This window comes from Echinops telfairi, unplaced genomic scaffold (genome assembly GCF_000313985.2).
Source record: "Echinops telfairi isolate 266 unplaced genomic scaffold, ASM31398v2 ScPeMD7_1713;HRSCAF=2227, whole genome shotgun sequence".
Classification (NCBI taxonomy): Eukaryota; Metazoa; Chordata; class Mammalia; order Afrosoricida; family Tenrecidae; genus Echinops; species Echinops telfairi.
In genome coordinates, this window is record NW_022105611.1 from 5,597,983 (window position 1) to 5,619,387 (window position 21,405).

Sequence of the window (21,405 nt, forward strand, 5' to 3'; positions counted from 1 at the left end):
ATTTCCAAATCAAACTGGTCAGCAAAGGTCCCTGGCTACTTTGTTGATTGCACATTAAATGCAGCCTACAGTGCTTTTGCAGGGATGGGTCACTTCAGGGTTATTTCTGCTTTCAATGAGACAGCAGCTTCTAAATTTACATTAACCTTTACTGGTAGGTCTCCTTCTAACTTCTCATCAAAGTGCTCACAAAGATACAGAAAACTGAATCTCAAATGTAAATCTTTTGAAAAGCAATTGGCCAGTGCAGAGGGCCATGTTCACTCTATGTCGTGATGAGCATAAACAGAGGACTGCTTTATTTCACTGTCACCTCTGCGGTTCACCCCAGAAACTCAGGATCAAGGCTGTTGTTACCGTAGTTATTTGCCACCAGTTAAGTTTCCACTCACAACAACCAAAGGAAACACTATTCTATCTCATGTCATCCTTATAGCTCTTTCCGTTTGAGCCTGTTAAGACAGTTGCTGTGTCAAACATCTTCATGAGTGTCTTCTACATTTTTACTGACCCTCTGCTTGACCACCTTGCTGTTCTTCTCAGGGACTGGTCTTTACTTGTAACATGTCCAAAGTAGATACATAAAGCCTCACTATCTACCCTCTAAGGAATATTCCACCTGCACTTTGCCCAACCCAGACTGCTTTGTGCTTCTGGCAGTCCATTGTTTATTGAAGTCGTTGCCAACACCATAATCCAAAGGCATTATTCAGTGTTCTTAGTCATTGTCCATCCGTCACATGTATACGAAGAAATGGAAAACACTGTGGCTTTGCCCAGGCACACCTGAGACTACAAGGTAACAATTTTTTTTTGCGCCTTTTTAAGAGATTCTCTGTCACAGATTTGCACATTCAATATGCCATTTGATTTCATGACTGCTGCTTGCATCAATACTAAACACTTAATATCCTCATTTATTCTTCACAGCAGCCCCAGGAGTCCCTCACTATTAGGAAGGCCATTGATCAATTAGGGAATCCTGCTGGCTGAGTGCAGTGCAGTGGAATTATGGGAGAGGGCTCCTCTATCCATCATGTTTGTAACTCTCACCAAATGGCCAAGTAGGAATATTCAAGTGGGCTGCAGGGGATGAATGCGAGGGAACTGCTCTTCTGTTGGGAATAAAGTGAGCTATTCCAAAATGGGTAGGGAAGAATCTCATTACCATCAAGGAAAATTAACCATCAGTGGTGTGTCTGCGATCACAATAAGAAGTAGTGGTGACTTCAGCAGAGACCATAAGACCGACTAGCGTGCTTCCTGACCCACCAAATGAGCAAAGCTGAGTGCATTTGGGTAAGAGGCTGACAAGCAGAGTAGGGTGCCCTGTCATACTTACTAGCACTAATGGAACTTTATGACAATTGCCTGAGCAGGATGGAGGCCAAAGGATTCTGCTGGCCAAGAGGCCAAAGATTCAAGGGAGGTGTGCTTGCCAAAACTAACCACTGAGGGCAAAATAACTGTCTCCTTAATGTTTCAGATCCTGACTTGTCATTTGTTAACTTCCCAAATAAAACTCACAAATATTGTTTTGAGTTATGTGTGGCTATTACAATGGGTAATCAAACCCATCAGGGAGCTGGCGAAACTTTACAGAGATGGTTGGCATCAAATTAGGGTAAAGAAGGTTGGAGAGTGGTGGTAGGTTTGACCTTTGCTTTCTGGGAATCATGCTTTGGTGGAGTTGGATTCTCCTTTTCCCATGGTCTATCCAAGATCATTTATCACACAATTTTTAATGAAAGAACCATGATTCAGATTTCTTTAGCTACTTTTCATCCTCCACTGTCAAGTATTCTATGCTTTCCCTAAAGAATTTAGAAACATTTGTTGATCTACTCTATTATTCATACCTCAATCTGGGGCTGGAGTGTTCAGAACTTCAGATGAACTAGTGTTTGAATTAGAATGAGAATGACGTTTCTATCCCTGGCAGTGCTTCCCTCCTTGCTAGACATCTTGTTGAAGCACAGAGATCCCAGGGTAATACAGAGTGGAGAGGGAGTAACAGGAAGCCTGATGGTCTGAGGCTGCTTGTTCACTGAAGCAAGTGCATCTAAATATGGGTCTAAGGCAGGAAGGATGCTAGCAACTGTACATGCCAGGACATGCATAATCTTGTAATACACTGAGCAGAGAATTGCAAGCAAAATATTCATTTCTATTTAAGCCACAGAGCCCATCAGTTTAGGTTAGAGGAGAGACAATCTTTTTAAAACAAGGCTACATCTGAGCATCATGTGTGGAGCTGAAAATAAAAGCAAAAATTTCCATCTCTATCTGGGTGGAAATGCTGCAAGGCTGTAAACACTGGACGTGTCAGATCTCGGCCGTACACATATTGCTAAGAAAAAAAGGACAAAGGGCAAAAATCCTGGGCCTCCGACACAGATACTATAACATAAGGCAAAAATCAGGGCTGACACCCCAACCACCTTTGAAATGGATTATGTACGAGAATTGGATGACTTTAACACCAGATTTGAAACATTTCATGGACAGAACACCTATCTATTCCCTGTGAAATTCACAACACCAAGGTCAGGCTCTGCCAAATAACAAGGACTCAAAAATAGCCTGTTGAGTGTCTGCTGAATAAAAAGAATTAAAGAAGAAAGAAAAGAGTGAAAGAATTTCCCTCTCCAGTACAGTGACACTCTCATGTATACAAGGACTCAAGTTATATGCCATTTATCCATAGTTCTTGGGAAAGGCATTTGAAGATATATGCTCTTATCCACAATAGGAATGTAGGGTAATTAATACTCAATGCTTTAATAAACACTCCCAGAGTCCCAGGGGCTTAACAGCATAATCTGTACAAAGGTAGGCAAAAAGGTGTGCTACAAATTATAGAAACCTTTCTTAAATAAAAAAATAAACATATGAAGCTATCTCTTTTTGACATATTCTGCATATATGTCTAAACACTGCTGAAGGTAGTTTTTCCAGAGTTGGAATTCCCAAAGAGTTGGATATTCTTCAATGTGCATTACATTAAAGTGGCATTTTTGAGTTCTTGATGAACTAAAATTATATTCCTTTTAAATATTTAAGTTTAGGGGGAAAAGTAAGACTGAAGGGACAAGATCAGCAGGGTAGGGTGAATGAAAAGTTTCTCAAGAAAATGTTCACAGACTAGTCATTGCTATCCTCTAAGAATGAAAAGGTGCATTGTCTTAAGGAAAGAAGCATTCCTTGGGCCACTCTCCTGGTCTTGTCCCCACGGATTCAGTTTCCATTTTCTTAAAGCCTTCTTCCTAATAAGCTCCTGTGGTTGTCTTATGTCCTTTGAGAAAAATCTATCAAGATTATACCTTAGGGATTAAAAAAACTCTCACCGTAATTCATGAGCTGATTTCTTGACCCAGAATTTGCCTGGATCAACAGATCACCTTGGGAATCACTGCTGTGATTGGAGACAACCTATCAGACTAAGAAACATGCGTGATTGCCGAGAGAATTTGTCTATAGCCATACACTGCCTTCAGAGACGTGTTTAAACATGTTTTGTTTCTAATAAACCCAGGTCTGAACTGGAATTGGAGCCCCAATTCTTTTTAGCTTAGCCTCATATTTCTAATGTGTTTTCTGATGTTCATCTAAGTAGCTCTCTTCCAAGTGTCAATTTAGGAATCCAGATTCATTCCATCCCAGAATAATAGAATGTTTAGAACCTTCATTAATGTCCAGTTTCTTTTGTGGGTCTTTTATATGGTTTCCTATATTTATTTGGCTCCTTATATAGGTATGTATAATAATTAAACATGTCCAAGATTACTGAAATATATAATCCCATTTCAAAAGAAACACAAAAATCCCTGCACCACAGTAATTATGCCATCCAATTGGATACCCATGGGGGAGACCTCCTATTCTAGGTATAAGGAACATCCCTTGATGAGGTCCTGGTTCTGTTTTCTGATAGGAGTTTCTAGCTCCCTTGTCTATTGTTTCCTAGCTCCACGGAAAGAGAAATTATTCTTTGATAATTTTTCTTCTTTATTTAAAGTAGGTGAGGTACTATACATAGTCGTGTACAAGCAGAGCTTTTCAGCACATTTTTTTTATGCTGAAAAAGCCCCCCTCAGCTCAAGTGAGGGTCCCACCTACCTGTTCTCCAGTGCAGTGTGGGTGTTCTCCGGTCTCTCCTGCTCATCTGTGGGCGCCTGCAGGCTCTGAGGGTGGTTGCATGACTGCTGACATCACTGCTCTTCTTTTCTCCTGCATGCCGGCATGTTGTCCGTGCTGTACTGGGCAAGAACCTGTCCCGTGGTGGGACCTGGGGCGCACCGCATCCTTGTCAGATGAATGTCAGATGCAGCTGCTCTTCTTCTCCCGCTCTTCTCCAGGGCTGTGACCAATGATGTAGCCTTTACAGTCTTACCCGTGCTTGGTCACGCCCCCTTGCTCCAACCAAGCATTGTTGAATACAAGTACTGGTATATCTCTGGTCTGAGTATACAGTACGTTTATTTACAGTAATTAGTGCTATATTTTATTTTTTATTTTCTTATTAACCCCTATCTGGACTCCGTGTTGACTATGCTTGCATAGAGCAGCTTGTGTTAGGGCTCATAATATACATGCTGTGTTGTGTACGCACTGTGTTACTGCATGTAACACTGCATGCAGTAACACAAAGCATGCAGTAACAGTGCATACACAACATAGTGTGTTTGAAACCAGCTTCGTATAACCTGCATTAGCACTTTCCATATATATGCAGTAAGCTGTGTAGTCAGTAACGCAGTGAGTACACAATGCAGCGTGTATAGTATGAGCCTCAGGACAGGCTGCTGTATGCAAACATAGACATGCCATCCCATTCTGGAATATTACCATACCAAACTCTCCAAACCCTGAATTACTGCCAGTTCCCTTGGTGATCCAGCATGTTTTGGGTCTAGTGGTGTCTTTTGAGTGTGATTCTTTTGGGGGGTACAGTATTTGTTTTCTGTGGTGAAGTCTATCTATCTTGCTGCATTCTATTGCCAATTGATTTTATTTGTTTATATGTATACCTGTAGTTGCCTGGACACCACCATTTTTACTGTAAATTGACCCCTTTTAATAATATAACTAGGGCTTATTTTTGGAGTAGGACTTACAGTATATTTTGAGAATTAAATCACTAGTGTATGGCATTCTTTTTCAAAATCTTTCTTTTTACCTGTTAGAAATGGATCCCAATACTTCTAATCCCGGACAAAAACAGAAATGCAGGTCATACGAAGCTGGTTTCAAACGTAAGGTTGTGTCAAGAGCAGAAAAAAGCAATAACAGTAGTGCAAGTAGGGAATTTTGTGTTGACGAACAACAAGTGAGGGAGTGGCAGAAAATGAAAACTGACTTGGAAAAGATTCCAAAGGGAAAAAAAATAAAGCTCGACGTGGTTTAACAATCTCATCTGGGGCTCTAGAGACTGAATTCCATAAGTGGCTTATGGAGTGTTGTCAAAATGGTTACTGCATAACACGCATGGGGATTCTCTTGCGCGCCCTTCAAATGGCTAAAGACAACAAATTAAAAGCACCAGGTATTGAAACATTTGTTGCATCATCCGTATGGTGTCCCCACTTCATGAATAGTTTGTCCTATGTTTGCGGAAAAGAACAAAGATTTCATAGAAGTTGCCAAAAGACCTTGATGAAAAGTGATGCCATTCCATTCATTCATCATAAAACAAAGAAGGATCCATAACCATGACCTGGGAGATACTGGGAATATGGATGAAACACCTATAACCTTTGAGCTTCCAAGCAGCAGAACTGTGGCAAGTTTGGGAGACAAACATTATTTTACTCAGAACCACAGGAAATGAAAAAAAATCACAGTTGTTCTGTCATGTTTGGTTAAGGGAACTAAACAGTGGCCTGTCATCATTTTTAAAGAAAGACCTTGGCTAAAAAGATCAAATTCCCACCATGAATTACAGTGCGCATACATGTTAAAGGCTGGATGGCTGAAGATGGAATTAAAAAATGGATGGAAGAAATTTGGAACGGATGACCAGGAGCAGCCTTAAAGAAAATCCATTATTGCTGGTTTGGGATATATTCAGAGACCACACATATCTGATAACATAAAAAAATTGGCAAAGTGTTCTCAAGTTACTTTGGCATTATTCCAGGTGGGCTTACATCTGTATTGCAGCCCAAAAGTTTAAATAAGCTTTTCGGAGACCGTGTGCGAAAGATGTGGCATGAATGGATATCATTTGGTCAAGCCCGACTGAGAAAAGTTGTAAATCTATGAAGCCCGACATAGAATTATAGAAAGTGGGTTTGTGATGCCTGGGAAGAGATTCCAGAAGACATGGTGCAATGCACCTTCAAGAAGTGTGGCATCAGTAATGCTCCGGATAGCAGTGAAGACAGCGCTGTGTGTGAGAACGACAGCAGTGATGGTGATGACTGTGAACTCAGTGATGATGACAACGTCTATGCTGATGACCGCACACCAGCCACAGCTGAAGCTCTGTGTGGACATACAGATGATGAGGAGGAATCTAGTGCTGAAGGATTTTAACTCTTGTGTTTTAGCTTGGTTGCTGATTGAGCTAAGGTTTTTGTACCTTTAAAGTTATTGTTGATACCACATTGTTTTTGACAACACTATTTTCCACTTACAGAGCTAGTTTATGGTTTTTCTTTGAAATAAATATTCAAAAACATTTAACCTACTGATGCATCAATTAATGTAATTTATTGGTATCTATTTTTATTTTGAAATTTACCAGTAGCTGCTGCATTTCCTACCCTAGGCTTATACTCGAGTCAATAAGTTTCCCCATTTTTTTGTGGTAAAATTATTGGACATCCCCTTGCAGAAGGATTGCGGGGATTAGACAAGCCCGTCAGGGTGCAGTGTAGCAATGATAAAACATACAATTTTCCTCTAGTTCTTGAATACTTCCTCCCGACCACTATCATGATCCCAATTCTACCTTACAAATCCAGCTAGACCAGAGGATGTACACTGGTACACATAGGAATTGGAAACGCAGGGAATTCATGACAGATGAACCCCTCAGGACCAATGTTAAGAGTGGCGATACCAGGAGTGTGGAGGGAAGGTGATGGAGAAAGGGGGAACAGATGACAAGGACAGACAGCAGACAAGTGGGTGAAGGGAGACATCAGACAGTATAAGATATAACAAAATAATAATTTTATAAATTGTCAAGGGCTCATGGGGGAGGTGGGAGTGGGGAGGAAGGGGAAAAAATGAGGAGCTGATACCAAGGACTTAAGTAGGAAGCAAATGTGTTGAGAAAGATGAGAGAAACAAATGTACAAATGTGCTTGACACAATGGATGTATATGTGGATTGTGATAAAAGTTGCACAAGCCCCCAATAAAATGATTTAATTATTAAAAAAAAATAGGTGCCTTGGCTTATACTCAAGTATATGCAGTAAGTCTTCCTTGAGGACTGTCCCCACTGCCATAAATTGATTCTGACTCACGATGACCTTATATGGATGTCCCAAGACTGTTAATTTTTAAAAAAACGTTTCCCTTTTTTTCTGTTTATATTTATTTATTTTTAAATCATTTTATTGGGGGCTCGTACAATTCTTATCGCATTCCACACATCCATCCATTGTGCCAAACACATTTGTACATTTGTTGCCATCATCATTCTCAAAACATTTGCCTTCTACTTGAGTCCTTAATATCAGCTCCTCATTCCCCTCCCTACCCATCCCCCCTCCCTCATGAACCCTTCATAATTCATAAATTATCATTATTTTGTCATATCTTACGCTGTCCGATGTGCCCCCTCGCCCAATTAGAGACTGTTAATCTTTACAGGAACAGATGGCCTTACTTTTCTCCTAGAGAGTGTCCAGTGGGTTTGAACTACGAACCATGAAGTTAGCAGCCCAATGCCTATACACAATTTGTGTGTGTGCGTATTTGTGCTGTGGGAAGAAATGTAAAGGGATAGTTTCTGCGGCAACCCAATTACCTCAAAACTTAGTAGATTCTGTCCTATTAGTTTCTAAGCTATTCCATCTGCTTCTAACCCAAGCCAAAGTTCTATTTTAATATATATATTATATAGTATTTGTATACTATAATATATAATTATTGATTTAGTTATAATACATGATTTACTATACTTCTTTCCTGCTATCACCATCATGATTTTTTTCTTCACATAAGTGGAGACATTTTAAGGCAAGTCATGAGTAAATCTTTCTCTTTAGACACTTTGTTCAATTGAGACATTCTATTAGATGGTTCATACTTTTAAGTCTTGAAAGTTATTATGCATAAAGCTGACATATTAATAAGTACAGCAGAAGACAAACCACCACCATGACCCCACCAGCCAGGTTCAGTAGTTCTCAACAGATGGAAATCTAGTTTATTTCTACTTGTATCAATTGCTCCCCAACCTACTCATTATTATTGTGAAGCCAAATCTTCCTGGCAGATACTGTTTTCATAAGCACTGTTGTATTCATCATTCCAAGATAACAATTCTTTTAAAAAGATATATCCAAGAGCCCATAACTAAAAAATGCTACATTAAAGGTCATAATGTATATGCTGTAAAGGATATTTTCCATTTTGTTGATTCAGGACCAAAATGAAATCCTTTTTTTTTTTTTGTAATTGTTTATATATATTTTGAGGTTTTTTTCCCCTCACATTTCTCTTCCTTCCTTTTACAATTTGGTGAAGAAACAGGCAATTACTGCTACAGAGGTTTTATTTTTTTTTACCACTTGACTTTTCCTATTATTTTCAGCCTTGGGATTAACTTCGTGATCTTTGATATGTACACTCTGTATCTGTATTTCTATAAATTGGTAATTAGACACAGAGACTTGATCAGTTTCCACTTAACTTCCATTAGGAATATGAGAAGGCATAATCTAGGAGGATTCCCAGGAACTCTTACATCGTAGTGTTCATGCCTTGGGCAACTCCCTCCCATTGAGTGTGTACAGGACTAATTATTGTCTTTCAATGAATAGACTATAGCAAAGACAATGGTGCACCACTCTTATGATTCCGTGATGTTATAAACAACTCGGTCATAGCAGACAGCAATGAGATGTTCTGCTGCATACCTTGATGACGTGAGCCCAGTAGGAAGAGTAAGTAATGAGGAAATTTAAAAACCTCACCAGTCCATGGAGAAGGACATCATGCTTGGTGAAATGTTGGGGAAGAGAAAACCAGGAAGACCTTCCACGTGATGGATTGACACAGTGGCTACGTGGACAGGCTCAAATATAAGAACAAGTGTGAGGATGGTGTAGGAGCAGGCAGTGCTTCATTCTGTTGTACACAGGGCCAGCGTGAGTCGGAGCCCACTCGATGCAGCTGACAACATCCAAAACTTCAGGAGGCTTCTCGGAATTTAAAGGAGTTTCTGGGAACTGCAAGAGGCCAGAAACTTCTAGAAACTCCAGAAGACCTCCAGAAAGAACAGGAGGCCTCTAGACATTTCAGAAAACCCCTTGGAACAGCAGGAGGCCTCAAGGAATAGCATAAACTTCCACCCAAGTTTCCAGGTAAAAATGCAGGTGAGTTACACCTGCATCTCAGTCTTGAGAGGTCATGAGCAGAGGACTTGTCTCTGATCATAGCTCTTCTCTGACCATGACCCACAAAAACTGAGAGATGACAAGATGCATGTAGTTTTAATTAAATAAGCTTGTGATATCTAGTTACGTAGCATATAAAATATTTCACAGGTGATATTGTTTACTATGATCAAGCCACAACCTGTCCAGGGATCCCATTTTCAATTATGTTAGCATCAAAAATGAATTCAAATAGTAAATTGAAAGAGCTTTGGAACAAGCTGTCCTATAAGTTAGCCATGTATAGGAACTGACTTGATGGCAGTGAATTTGGTTTGGTTTGGAAGGGAATCTGTGTGTGTGTGTGTGTGTGTGTGTGTGTGTGTGTTTCTTTAAAAATATGGCCTCAAAAACAAAAGTATTGATATGAAGGGGGAAAGTAGAATGATGTATATTACATTCCAAAGCATTCCTTTTCACTTGATGGGTACTCAAGAAAATGATTAAAATGATGATACAACTGAGCTATCTCCTGCACGACAATCACCTCCCTCATCAGTGGAAGAAAGGAAGGCGTCAATGAAGCCTTATTCATCATTCTGCTTAAACTTTCTCCCCAGACGACTCCTCTGTTTACTTCTCACTGGAACCTGAGACCTCAGCTCTGAAAACCTAAGGAGACTGAGGGTGGGGGACTGGGTGGTTAGAGACCTGTGTCCTAAAAAGTGTGAGATGCATGACAAAATAGATGAAAAGCCAAGACAGTACTCTTAAGTAAAAGCATATCTATAGTTTGCTATAAAAGCACTAAGAATTTACAACGAATTTTTAAAAATCTATTTTGATATAACTCTGTTTTCTTAATTTAAGTATCAATCAGTGCATTTAAAGCGGCATTCCCCCAGATACGTTCACTAACCACTTCCCCTGTAATGATGTTTTGTGAAAATATGGTTCTGAAGTCACGGTCCTGCTTCATCCTAACAATTGTTATGTCTTATTCATTGTTGCAGCCAGTCTGTCAGTCCTCACAGACAACTCACTTCTGCAGGACGGGTCACTGGAAATGTTGTGAATGGAAATCGAATATCGTCTAACTATGAAGTAAGTGTGAGAGCACTTTTTAAGGTAGTCTTTACCAGCCAAATCTATTTCACCAGATATTTACTTCTATTTTCTTTATTTAGTGACGTTTTCTTTTTTCGGTTACATTGTATAATAGAAAAAAGTAGAGTAAGTCTGTTCCTTGGACAAGTCTAAGGAGGCTGGAAATTGAAATTTGAAAATGTCCAACGACGTTGAAGAGGACACCCGAATCTGTTTAAGAGTGGACTTGCTCTTTGTCGACTCCTGAACCGAAGAGTTGCAGCCCTGTAAAGCCAACAACAGCAGGAGCCTGGCAGCTCTCCCCTGGTTGTGACACTCCGCATGCTGCCAGCAGGCTCCCAGCGGAGCAGATTGTCGGGTCTGCCGCACACGCTGGCGATCCATCACGGGAGAGGAAATCCGGCCTCACACCTGGCTTGAACCAGTTAGGAGCAATTCTCTAGAGTCTAGAGAAGTTTCTCATAAACACAAAAGGCATGAGAAATCTCCCGAATGTGTCCTTTCTATGAAATAGCTAAGATAAACTATTGTCATTTGAGTTACTTTTTCTATATGTAATTGAGCCCACTGTTGCATGCAGACTGTCACCCCTCTCCCTGCTGATCTGCTTTGGGTTGGCAGCCAAGTGCTTGACTTGCTATGACGCTAGGGCTCCAATATAGGCAATTAGGGTTTTGTATATTAAAGGGTTTTGTATATTTCTTCCAATTGCTTCAATTCTCCTAATTTGTCCCCGTGTCACCAGTTAGAATCAGCCCTCTCTTTTTTTGTAGAGAACACATACTGTGATTTGATTCTCAAATGATCATTAAACCCGGCAATGTCTTCATTTATGACACATCAACAAGCTAATGTTGCTAGACATCTGGGATGTCTTTCCCATATATGTATGAGTGATAGTCTCATTTTGCCAAGCACAACTCATATGTCATTTGCTATTTTCCCTTTACTTCTGACTCTTCTGGCGGCTGCCTGCATGTAAGGCATACAGCATCTGGGAGTGTCCTTTGTCTTCGGTGAACTCCATGAACGCTGGTCGGAACCAGGCAGAAATAAGTGCCCACCCTGACCTCCCTGCTTCCCAGCTGCCTAGCCTGAGATGGTTGACTTTATTTTCCTGGCCTCAATAATCCTCATTTTCAAAATCAGTAAATACTTTACGAATAATATTGTCATTGACATTGTGAGCATCATTATCCATATTATCGTCTCATTGTAGGGTATTGATAATATTGATCAGGTAAGCAAATGAAGACCGATTCTTAAATAGCTTGTTACCCAAATAATCTCAACTTCTTTTCCCTGGTTGTCAGTAGCGGTTTCATCCCACTCCTCTGTTGGTGGTAGAAGCCATCCAGTTGGTTCCAGCCCATAGCGACCCTCTGCACCGCAGAACGAAGTGCTGCTCGTCCTGTGCCATCCTCACACTGTCCCTACGCTGGGGCCCATTGGTAAGCTCGCAAGTGGACGGTTAAACAGTCCTTAGCATACCGCCTCATATGGTTTGATAGTTCAGTAATGTGTCAGGAAGATTTGGCTTGGATAGTTAGGTTACTTTTCCTTAGTCTACTATAGGGCAGTTTTTGAAAAATCATGATTCATTTAGTTTACTATTCTTTAGAAAGAATAGTTTACTATCCTTTCAACTTCGTAATTCTATTAGGAGAAGGATAACAGAGCAGATCATCATTTAGCTTTACATTGAGCAAGTCATACACATTCTGACGCCATTCATTCGTGCAGTCCCCTCAGTGTGCTGTTCCCCGAGCTACGTTCACCCTATGCCCTGCGTCCCTGCGTCCATAGAATTACCAATCGATTGATACTTTTAGCATAGGAGTGCCCAATTCCAGCACTGAAGTGCCATAAGTTTGGATGGACGGCCCGCCAATCTCTATTTTCCCAGTAATCCTGGTCTGTATGAATTTGAGTTCTGTTCTACACATTCTCTGACTATTCTAGAGCCATTTTTTTCTTTTCTTTCAAACCATTTTATTTGGACCTAATCCAGACATCAGACCATTCCATCGTTCAATCATACCAAGCATTGCGGTGCAATCGCTACCACACAATCAGTTTCAAAACATTTTCTCCCTTCTTGTACTCCTTGATATCTGCTCCTCGTGATCTCCCCCAGCCCCACAACCTCCCCTGTCATACACCCTAGGACTCCTTATTTTTGTTATTTTATCTATATATTTATCCATCTTTATTTTCATATACTGAAAAATACATAACAGAGTTAAGAAAGCTACCAACAATGACAAAATACGAGAGATAACCCCCTATAAGGAAAACAAATCACACAGCAAATATTAGAAACCAGATGAAATATAACATGTATCAAAAGAGAGATCAGATGACAAAGTTTTAACCATTCAAGTGAAATTTTAATCTATTATAGTCATTGCTACAAAACTGTCTGATCACCAGGTTATTCCCATCCCTCAATGATGGCTCGAGGGAAGTCACCGGAGGCTTAGTTCCTCGGTCGATCTCACAAATGTATTTTGGGCTTCCATTGTCTTCCATAGCCTGCTATTCACTGGAATTTCACAATTTAAGTTCTGATAGTACTCCCTCCTTTGAATTTGGATTATATAATTTACGATCCTTAGATCATGGACATTGGTGTGCTTCTTCCATGTGGGTTTAGTTGATATCACACTTAGATAGCTACTTGTTTCAGAGCAAGTCTTTAAGACCCCACATGCTATTCTTTCTGATAGCCTTGCATCATCTAATTTCTTCACCTCACTTTGCTATAGCACCCATATCGCCTGTGTTTCCTTCCTGAGGGTGAGTATCGAGCAGGGCCATGTTATAAGAACGAATTGTTCGTAGATCGGAACTAGGATTAAGTTTGAGCCCCAAATCCATTCTTATGTTTTCTATCTGCCTCTGGTTCACTTTAGAGACATCCTTGTCATTTTATGTTAGAGAATCTTATTAATCATCTCCCTGGAGCATGGGTACCTCCTGTTTGTAGTGCCATTGATTTGGCCCATGGTAATAATTTTAAAATACTATTGAAATAGGGAGATTGAACATGCTTAGGCTAACCTCAAATGGCAATACATGGATCATTGACACATACAGAATAAATCCTTACATGACTGAACACTATTTACACAATGGGAGGTGGTGGTCAGGCAAATCTTACAATAATATTCACGGACAATGTCAGACACAGTTATACCAGAATAATTCATACCTTCATACAGCAAGGAGGGCATTGCGGTTGTAAGTAAATGTTAGTCTGCCTGCTGGGAGTTCAACACCGCTGGTGTAGCTGTCCTCTGGCTTCTTCACGCACCATGGAGTTTGGGGCTTAAAGCCTCAGGTTACAAGTGCGTTTGAGGTAAAGCCTAGTTCACCTAGTGGGATTTCCGTATCGCATTATTCTGGAATGGTAACCTGGGTGCGTGCTTTTCACCTCAAAGATCCAGGGTTCAATGTCCTAGTGTTCTATGGTACATGGCCTTGGGGTAGGGGTGGGGTGTGTTTAGAGAAATTCTAATGAATATGGCTTCTTAGAAGCATGGTACCAGGCATACTCCTCTCTTAAAGTTCTTAAAAGTCCTGTCAGTTAGTTCCTCCATCCACCCCCTACCCTCGGCTAGGAAGTTGGTCCTTCCCTTTTTCTACCAACATGGCTTCAACATGTTCTCCAAGACATGTATGTTCCCTTTCCCTGTCTACACTTGATTTTTATAACCCAAGGACACTTGGCAATGTGTTGGAGGAAATGTTTGGTTATTGAAACTAAGGAGAATAACTGGTATCTAGTTGGGGTAGGTTAAGGATGGTATTAAACACCCTAAACTATACTCTCCACAACAAATGAACTTTTCAGCCTAAAATCTCAATAGCGCCAACGTGGCAAAAACCTGGATAGCAGAAAGGATGGCTTTGGACTCAAACCTTGGTATCAATATTTGCTCAGATGTTCCTTTGCTTTCGGTTAGACAAGTCTTTTCATTGGTCTGTATTTTATTTTCCACCTCTATAAGGAAAATATCAGATTTCCTCTTACTTTGGGAATTAAATAAATAATAGTAAGAGCTCTATTCCAATGCTTGTTCTATAGAAAATGCTCAAATAAATATGTAAGTAAGTGTTATCCCTTGTCCCTTCAAAAGTTCTGTCTGACATAAAACACTATTAAGAATCTAGTCCAAAAGAGATAAAAAGCAGGAGGTTCTTGTCTTAATAACATCCATTGATCTTCAAATATATACAAAATTGTTTTCAATGTGAAGAATGAAATTTTCTACTTGTTCTCTAACAACCCAAAATAGGAGAACCTTAATCAAAATTCTGCTTCCACAAAGGGAAGGGAAACATCGGGTCATATTTTGCTGGTGGCCACTCTGAAGTGTTTTTGCCTTTGCTAGCTGAAAGCAGTTCAATTTAAGAGACACAAAGACTTGCCAAATCCCATGTGGAGTTGTCAATTCCATTCACTTCCTGAGCTCAGTAAGTGTTCATGAAATTGAATGTTTGCTTAATTGATGCCATAGACTCACACAGGCTTCCCTTCACCAGAATTGCTAAGGTGATGCTAGAGCTATGCAGAGGTAACTGCGAGCATACTGAGAATTTGGACAGAAGAATAATGAGCAGCTAAAAGTCCATCTATGCCCACAGTAATGACTGGCACTTCTTCAACATCCTTGGAAATTTCTGGAAGTGAACCAGGCAAGACTTTTGAAATATGTTGACTTCTTCATAGTCTTTGTGTGAAGCATGGGGAAGATTGGATCCAAGGAGAGCCAGAGGAGTCTTTCAAAGGCTGGGCAGTAGGGATATGATCTTCTTCACAGTATCAGACTCACTGCCTGACACCTAGTAGGTACTCAATAAATGATTATTGTATGACCTTATAAAACCTCATAGAACTCATGACACCAAATACTTGTGGGTGCTCCTAGGGACATGTCTCTCTGAGACCCTGCAGAGAAAACCCTTGGCAGAGATCACCGTGGTCTTCTCCCACAAGGGGTTTCTTTGAGCTCTAAGGTCATTTTAGGAACATTCTTAAGGAAGTGTTAAGAGTTCATGTAATAAGTTTAACTGCACAATCAACTGGATTAAGAATTACAGCCGTAGAAACTCACAGGGACGTTCTAGTCTCGTCTGTAGTTTCTATGAGTCAGAATTGACCCCATGGCAGGGATTTTGGTTGAGTTTGGTTAATGGAGATATTGAAGGAATTCTCTAGTAAAAAGGAATATAGATTATAGTCCAGAGAAATCAAGTGAAAGAAATAACTAGTTACTCAAATTGGTAACTATGCTAATAATTTGTTTTAGAAGAATTAATACCAGACTCATCCCAAGGAGTTGGGGATTAACGATGTCCCTACATCTAAGATGCTATTCTGCTCCTTATTGCCCCCACTTGTCTCTTGTGTATATTCCCTCACATCTCTGGGTTCTGTGATTTCCTGCAGCGTCCCATGGAAACTTGAAAAACATTGAGGGAATATCTCACGTGGTGGTGGGTGGTGTTCAGTCCCAAATCCGAAGGTCAGGTGGAGGTGAGCCAAATGCAAGACCCAGCACTAGAAATCAAACATGTCCAATAGTCACAGCAGATCTTTCTTCTACCAAAGCCCAGTCAGGAAATAGAGGTATGACTTTCCAGGTGAGACATTGTGTTTTAGAACTGTACACTGGTACCAGTGTATATCCAAGTCATGATCAAGTCACACCCTCTACTAATTTAGATGCAAAGATGCCCCCCCAAGGAAACATCAAGTGTAGCTTGATTCACACCCTCTGCTAAGGGGAGGTCTTAAAGTTGCCCCCAAGGAAAAAAATATGTGTCTTGGTTCACACTCTCTACTAAAGTCATAGCTTAACCCCATCCTAATGCTGTCCAGTAGTATAATAGAGAATATCCTCCAAAATGGGACACAAGTCTATAGACGACAGAACTATATCACATAGGAATTGTGGCCTTTGCTGTTGCTGGGTGCCATCGAGCTATTTCTTACTTATAGAGACCCTATATACAGCAGAACAAAGCACCTCCTGGTCCTGCACCATCCTTACAATTGTTCTTAAGTTTCAGCCCATTGTCACAGCCACTGTGTCAATCCATCTTGTGGATGCCTTCTGCTTTTTTGTCTGCCCTTCCACTTGTCCAAGCATGATGTCCATCATCAGGGACTGGTCCCTCTTGATAACATGTCCAAAGTACATGAGATGAAGTCTTGCCATCCTTGTCTCTAAGGAGCACCCTGGCTTTTACTTCTTCCAATATGGATTTGTTTGTTCTTTTTGGAAATCCATGGTACTTTCAATATTCCTTGATAACACCATAGTTCAAATGCATCAATTCTTCAGTTGTCCTTTGTCAGTGTCCAACTTTTATATGCATATGAGCTGATTGAGAAACCTGTGGCTTATGACAGTTACACGCTGGTCCCCAAGGTGACAACCTTGCCTTCACATTTTAAAGAGATCTTGTGCAGATTGTTCAGTGCAATGTATCAGTTGATCTCTTGACTGCTGCTTCCAAGAACATCGACAATCTAACTATATAATTGACTATATAACTAATAATATTTCTCCTCAAAATTTGTGGGAACAACTAACTTTTATTAAATACCTACCGGTGTTTAGCTTCAGGACTGAGCTAAGCAGAGAAACAATCCCGTTTGTTTTCTTATTTCATACTCTCAACAAACATATGATGTTGATACTTCTGTTGATCCGTTCTATCAATGTGAAAATCTGGACTTGATTTAATTATTTTTCAAGGTCAAAAACCTAATAGTAACTAGTTAAGTGGTGCAATGGTCATACAATGCATTGCCAACCATAAGGACCAATTTCAAGTCATCAGCCGTTCCTGGGGAAAGAAAGGCGTGTCTGTATTGGTAAAGACTTACAGCCTCAGAGATGATGGGGAAGTTCCACTTTATTCTATATAAACAGCTACGAGTTAGAAATGACTCAATGGCAGTGAGTTTGTTTATCTGTTTGTTTGTTTGTTTGGGGGCATGAATCCACAGCTTGTATTCTATGAAGAACGCTGTGTTGTGAGAAGCCCAGGTGACACTATGGGTTACACATTAACCTGCTAACTGCAAGACCAGCAGTTCAAAGCCAGTCTCTAGGCTATAGAAAGGTGAGGGTTTCTACTCTCATAAATAATTACAACCTTGGAAACCCAGAGGGTTCAACTCGCTCTTAAAAAGGTCACTGTGCAGCATAATGGATTTGAGGGCAGTAGGTTTGGTTATTGATTTATGCACTGCTGTGGCTATCATTTTTGTTTGTTTGTTTGTTTGCTGTGGCTATCTTAAAGAGTCCTGGTTGCACCATGGGCTATGCATTCAGATGTCAGCAGCTTCAAGGTCAGCAGCTTGAACTTTCTAGTTAATCTACAGAATAACTATGATTCCCTATAGATTCTAACGTCTTGGAAACTCCCAAAGGCAGTTAGACTCTGCCCTAAAGGGTCTCTATGAGCTGGACTCAACCTGACAGCAGTACCCGAGGGGCTACACTATTTAGGAGAAAGATCTCACACTCAAAGTTACTCTATTCATATATAATTAGCTAAAAAATAATCAATGTTTGTGGAGGATGTCCTGAACATTATGTTGTCTATTTCTTTTTCCCTCTAGGTACTATGAATTCTAAAAGTATTTCTAGCTTGTATATGACCAATGGGAATATGCTTAGATTTCATGGTTATGGCTTTACACTTTATACTGGATCTATAGCAAGGACGTTCTTTCGGGCCTTGTTAATTAAATTAAGCAGTGGTCTCTGTGTAGGCCCAAGAGAAATTAGACCAGGTTTCAATGCCAGGGATAGCAGTGCTTCTCTAACACCTCTATTTTGCTTTCCTTTTTCCATACTGAATCATGTAAATATTCACATTCCCTTCTTTGTTTTGATATCCAAAAATGTCTGGCCATACACTGACACATTTACATGACTTACAGTGCAGGTAAATACTTCTGTCTGAGGCAAAGCTTTACCAGGAATTACTTTCTGTCTGAAAGGATGCTCTGAGGGATTTCCTGACCTCCTATTGCTTTAGCTTTCTGTTGTTTTTTTTCTGGAAAGGGAAGGTAATTGTGCATCAGGTGGAGGCACAGGGCACTTACAAGCTTCCATGTACTGACATGAGCTTGATGCTGCCCAGACACGGGAGACATAGTGCTTATCTTTAAGGAGTCCACACTTGCTTAACGGGGAAGCAAACCGACTCAAAAGAAAGAACATTCAAGTTATGGTGTGAACACAGAAAAGAGCTCCTTCCTCTGCCAAGAAAAATTAAAACAAAGTTTTAATGGGGGAGGTGACCATTAAAAAGCATTTTCAAGCCTAAGGACACAGCATTTATTGATCACCATATGCTGAGTTCTTCTCTGACTACATTAGCTTATTGGATCCTCACTGAACTCCATCTGATAGCTATCCTTTCTACTTGCCTCTACTCTACATAGCTGATGACACCGAGGCTTAGGGAAACCAAGCATTTGGTCAGGGTCATGCAGGTTTAAAACACTGAGGTTAACATTTAACCTCTGGTCTGCTTGTCTTCAAGCTTGATCCCCCATCATGCTTCAGGCCTCTTCGGGTCATTGTAATGAGCAGTGTTCTTCTGATCCTGCCCGGGGTGCGGACTAGTGTAGTGAACTCTTATACATTCTCACTCAGATTCATTTTGAAGGCCCTAAATTAATGTCCTTTCTGATTCCTTTTGATACTTGTTCATGCCTTATTAAAGAAGGACTGTACCATTTTTAATGAAATGGGGATATAGGTTTCGATACATATTTTCAATATGTCAGGTCAGGTGCAGCCATAGGAAGGCATGTGATACATTGTGCCAATGTTATCCTGTCTTGAAAACACTTGGGTAAGGCTAATATTGATAAATCATAATGGCCCAAAGCTAAAGGCCTAAGTACTTTTCCTTTGAGGTTCATTTAAAGAGAGAATGTGTGCTTTATTCTTGGCTCTGGAAGGTGGGAAAGCCAATTCCACTCAGAAACAGCTGCCTGAGGGTTTTGAAGTGTCTTTTGTGCAGGCAGAGGGATGGACAAAATGCTTTCTGGAGTTTGTTCTAAGCTTACTTTCTGAGCATGCTTGTTTCAGAGCAGAACATGTCTCTAACTTGACCAAAGAATCATGTGATCAGTTCTTGATTCAAGCGCCTCTCCCAGGAGAGCCAAACACGCCTGGTGGCTCCAGTGGGCTAGACATCGGGCTGCTGAAGTCAAGCCACAGGAGAAAGATGGACCTGTTTACTCCTATACACACATACTCTCAGAAACCCTGGGTAGGATCACTGTGCGTTGGAACTGACTTGCTCACAGCGAATTTAGCCCAGGAGATTTTAGATCAGTTGTATTTGAAGCTCCATGAAGGAAGGGCTCAGGTCAGTCCAGTTCACTGTTGAATCCCTATGCCAGGCCTCCAGAAAGCATTCATTCAACAGTCATTGAGTGGGAGCTGTAGATATAAGGGTGTCTAAGATAGCTACAGCTCTCGCCTTCAGAAAGCTTACAGAGGAGCCAAGAGGAAAGGTAATGGAAAGGAGACACCAAATCAGAAAACCGAATTCACGGCCATCAAATTGCTTTTGTCTGATAGCAACCCTGTAGGCCAGGGTCGGACTGCCCTTGTGGGGCTCTGAGGATGTAACTCTTTAGAAGAGTACAACTTTGGGCCTTGGGTTTAGCATCCTAACTCATAAGCCATGCGACCTCTTCTTTGTGTGCATTCAAATATCTTCTTTCCCTTATTTATAAAATTTTACATTCTATACTTATACCTTTTCCATGTGAATACTTTGCCTCCACACTTTGCAGAGAGAAAGTCACACTATAATTGATTTTTTAAAATTCTCATCCTAAACATTTTTGAAGTGTTCTTAAAATATTTATATCTCTTCATACCTATCTAAAGTCCTAGAATATTTATGGAGTAACTATGTATTTTATATAAATCTTCATATCATTGTGATTCATTGCTTTATGAATAGCTACAGTTGAAATTACTATAGCATGGATGATTTATAAAGGATCTTATCTGAGATAATATCCCCATTAATAATTAACATCTCCACAGAGGTTTACAGTTGACTTCCCAACAACTTGTAGAATAGGCATGATCTGTAACCCATTTTGTAGACGAGGTGGTTGGAATTGCATACTTGGGGTCAAGGGATCCACCTAGGGATTTTGTCCATATGTGGAAAAGGAAAAACAGAGTGAAGAGATAATATAGCTTTTCATGAACGTTTCAGAGCTCCCTTGTATTTTCTCCACATTAGGCCATGTGTAGGACATTTAGAATTAGCTGCTTACTTACCTAATGATGCCAAAGCAAACAAACAAAATACAATAAATAGGTAGTTTTAAACCACGGAAACGTATTTCTCACAGTTTAGGTGGCTAGAGTCTAAACTCAGGCCATGGCTCTTGGAAGAAGTCCTGTATGGTCTCTTTCAGGGTCGAGCACATGTTGGCAGTCCTTGGCATCCCTGGTCTTGTGGGCGCATCTGTCCTGTGTGTCTATCTTCAACTGCCAGTTTCCCTTATTCATGTCTGTCTACCCTGTGGCTGTTTTGTTTTTTTCTTCAATAATTCAGCAGTTGGTTAGGCAGAATCCACCCTAAAATGGTATGACTTCATGTACACACTAGAAGAACATTTCTATTCCCCATATTGTTCTTATTTAGAGGGACAGGGTTTGGTTTTTAAACAC

General features: G+C 40.4%; 1 pseudogene; it reads left to right on the forward strand.

The window, feature by feature from the left end:
* Positions 1 to 9,550: 9,550 nt before the first annotated feature.
* The window catches only part of LOC101662263, a 35,176-nt pseudogene continuing 23,321 nt past the window's right edge, over positions 9,551 to 21,405 (forward strand).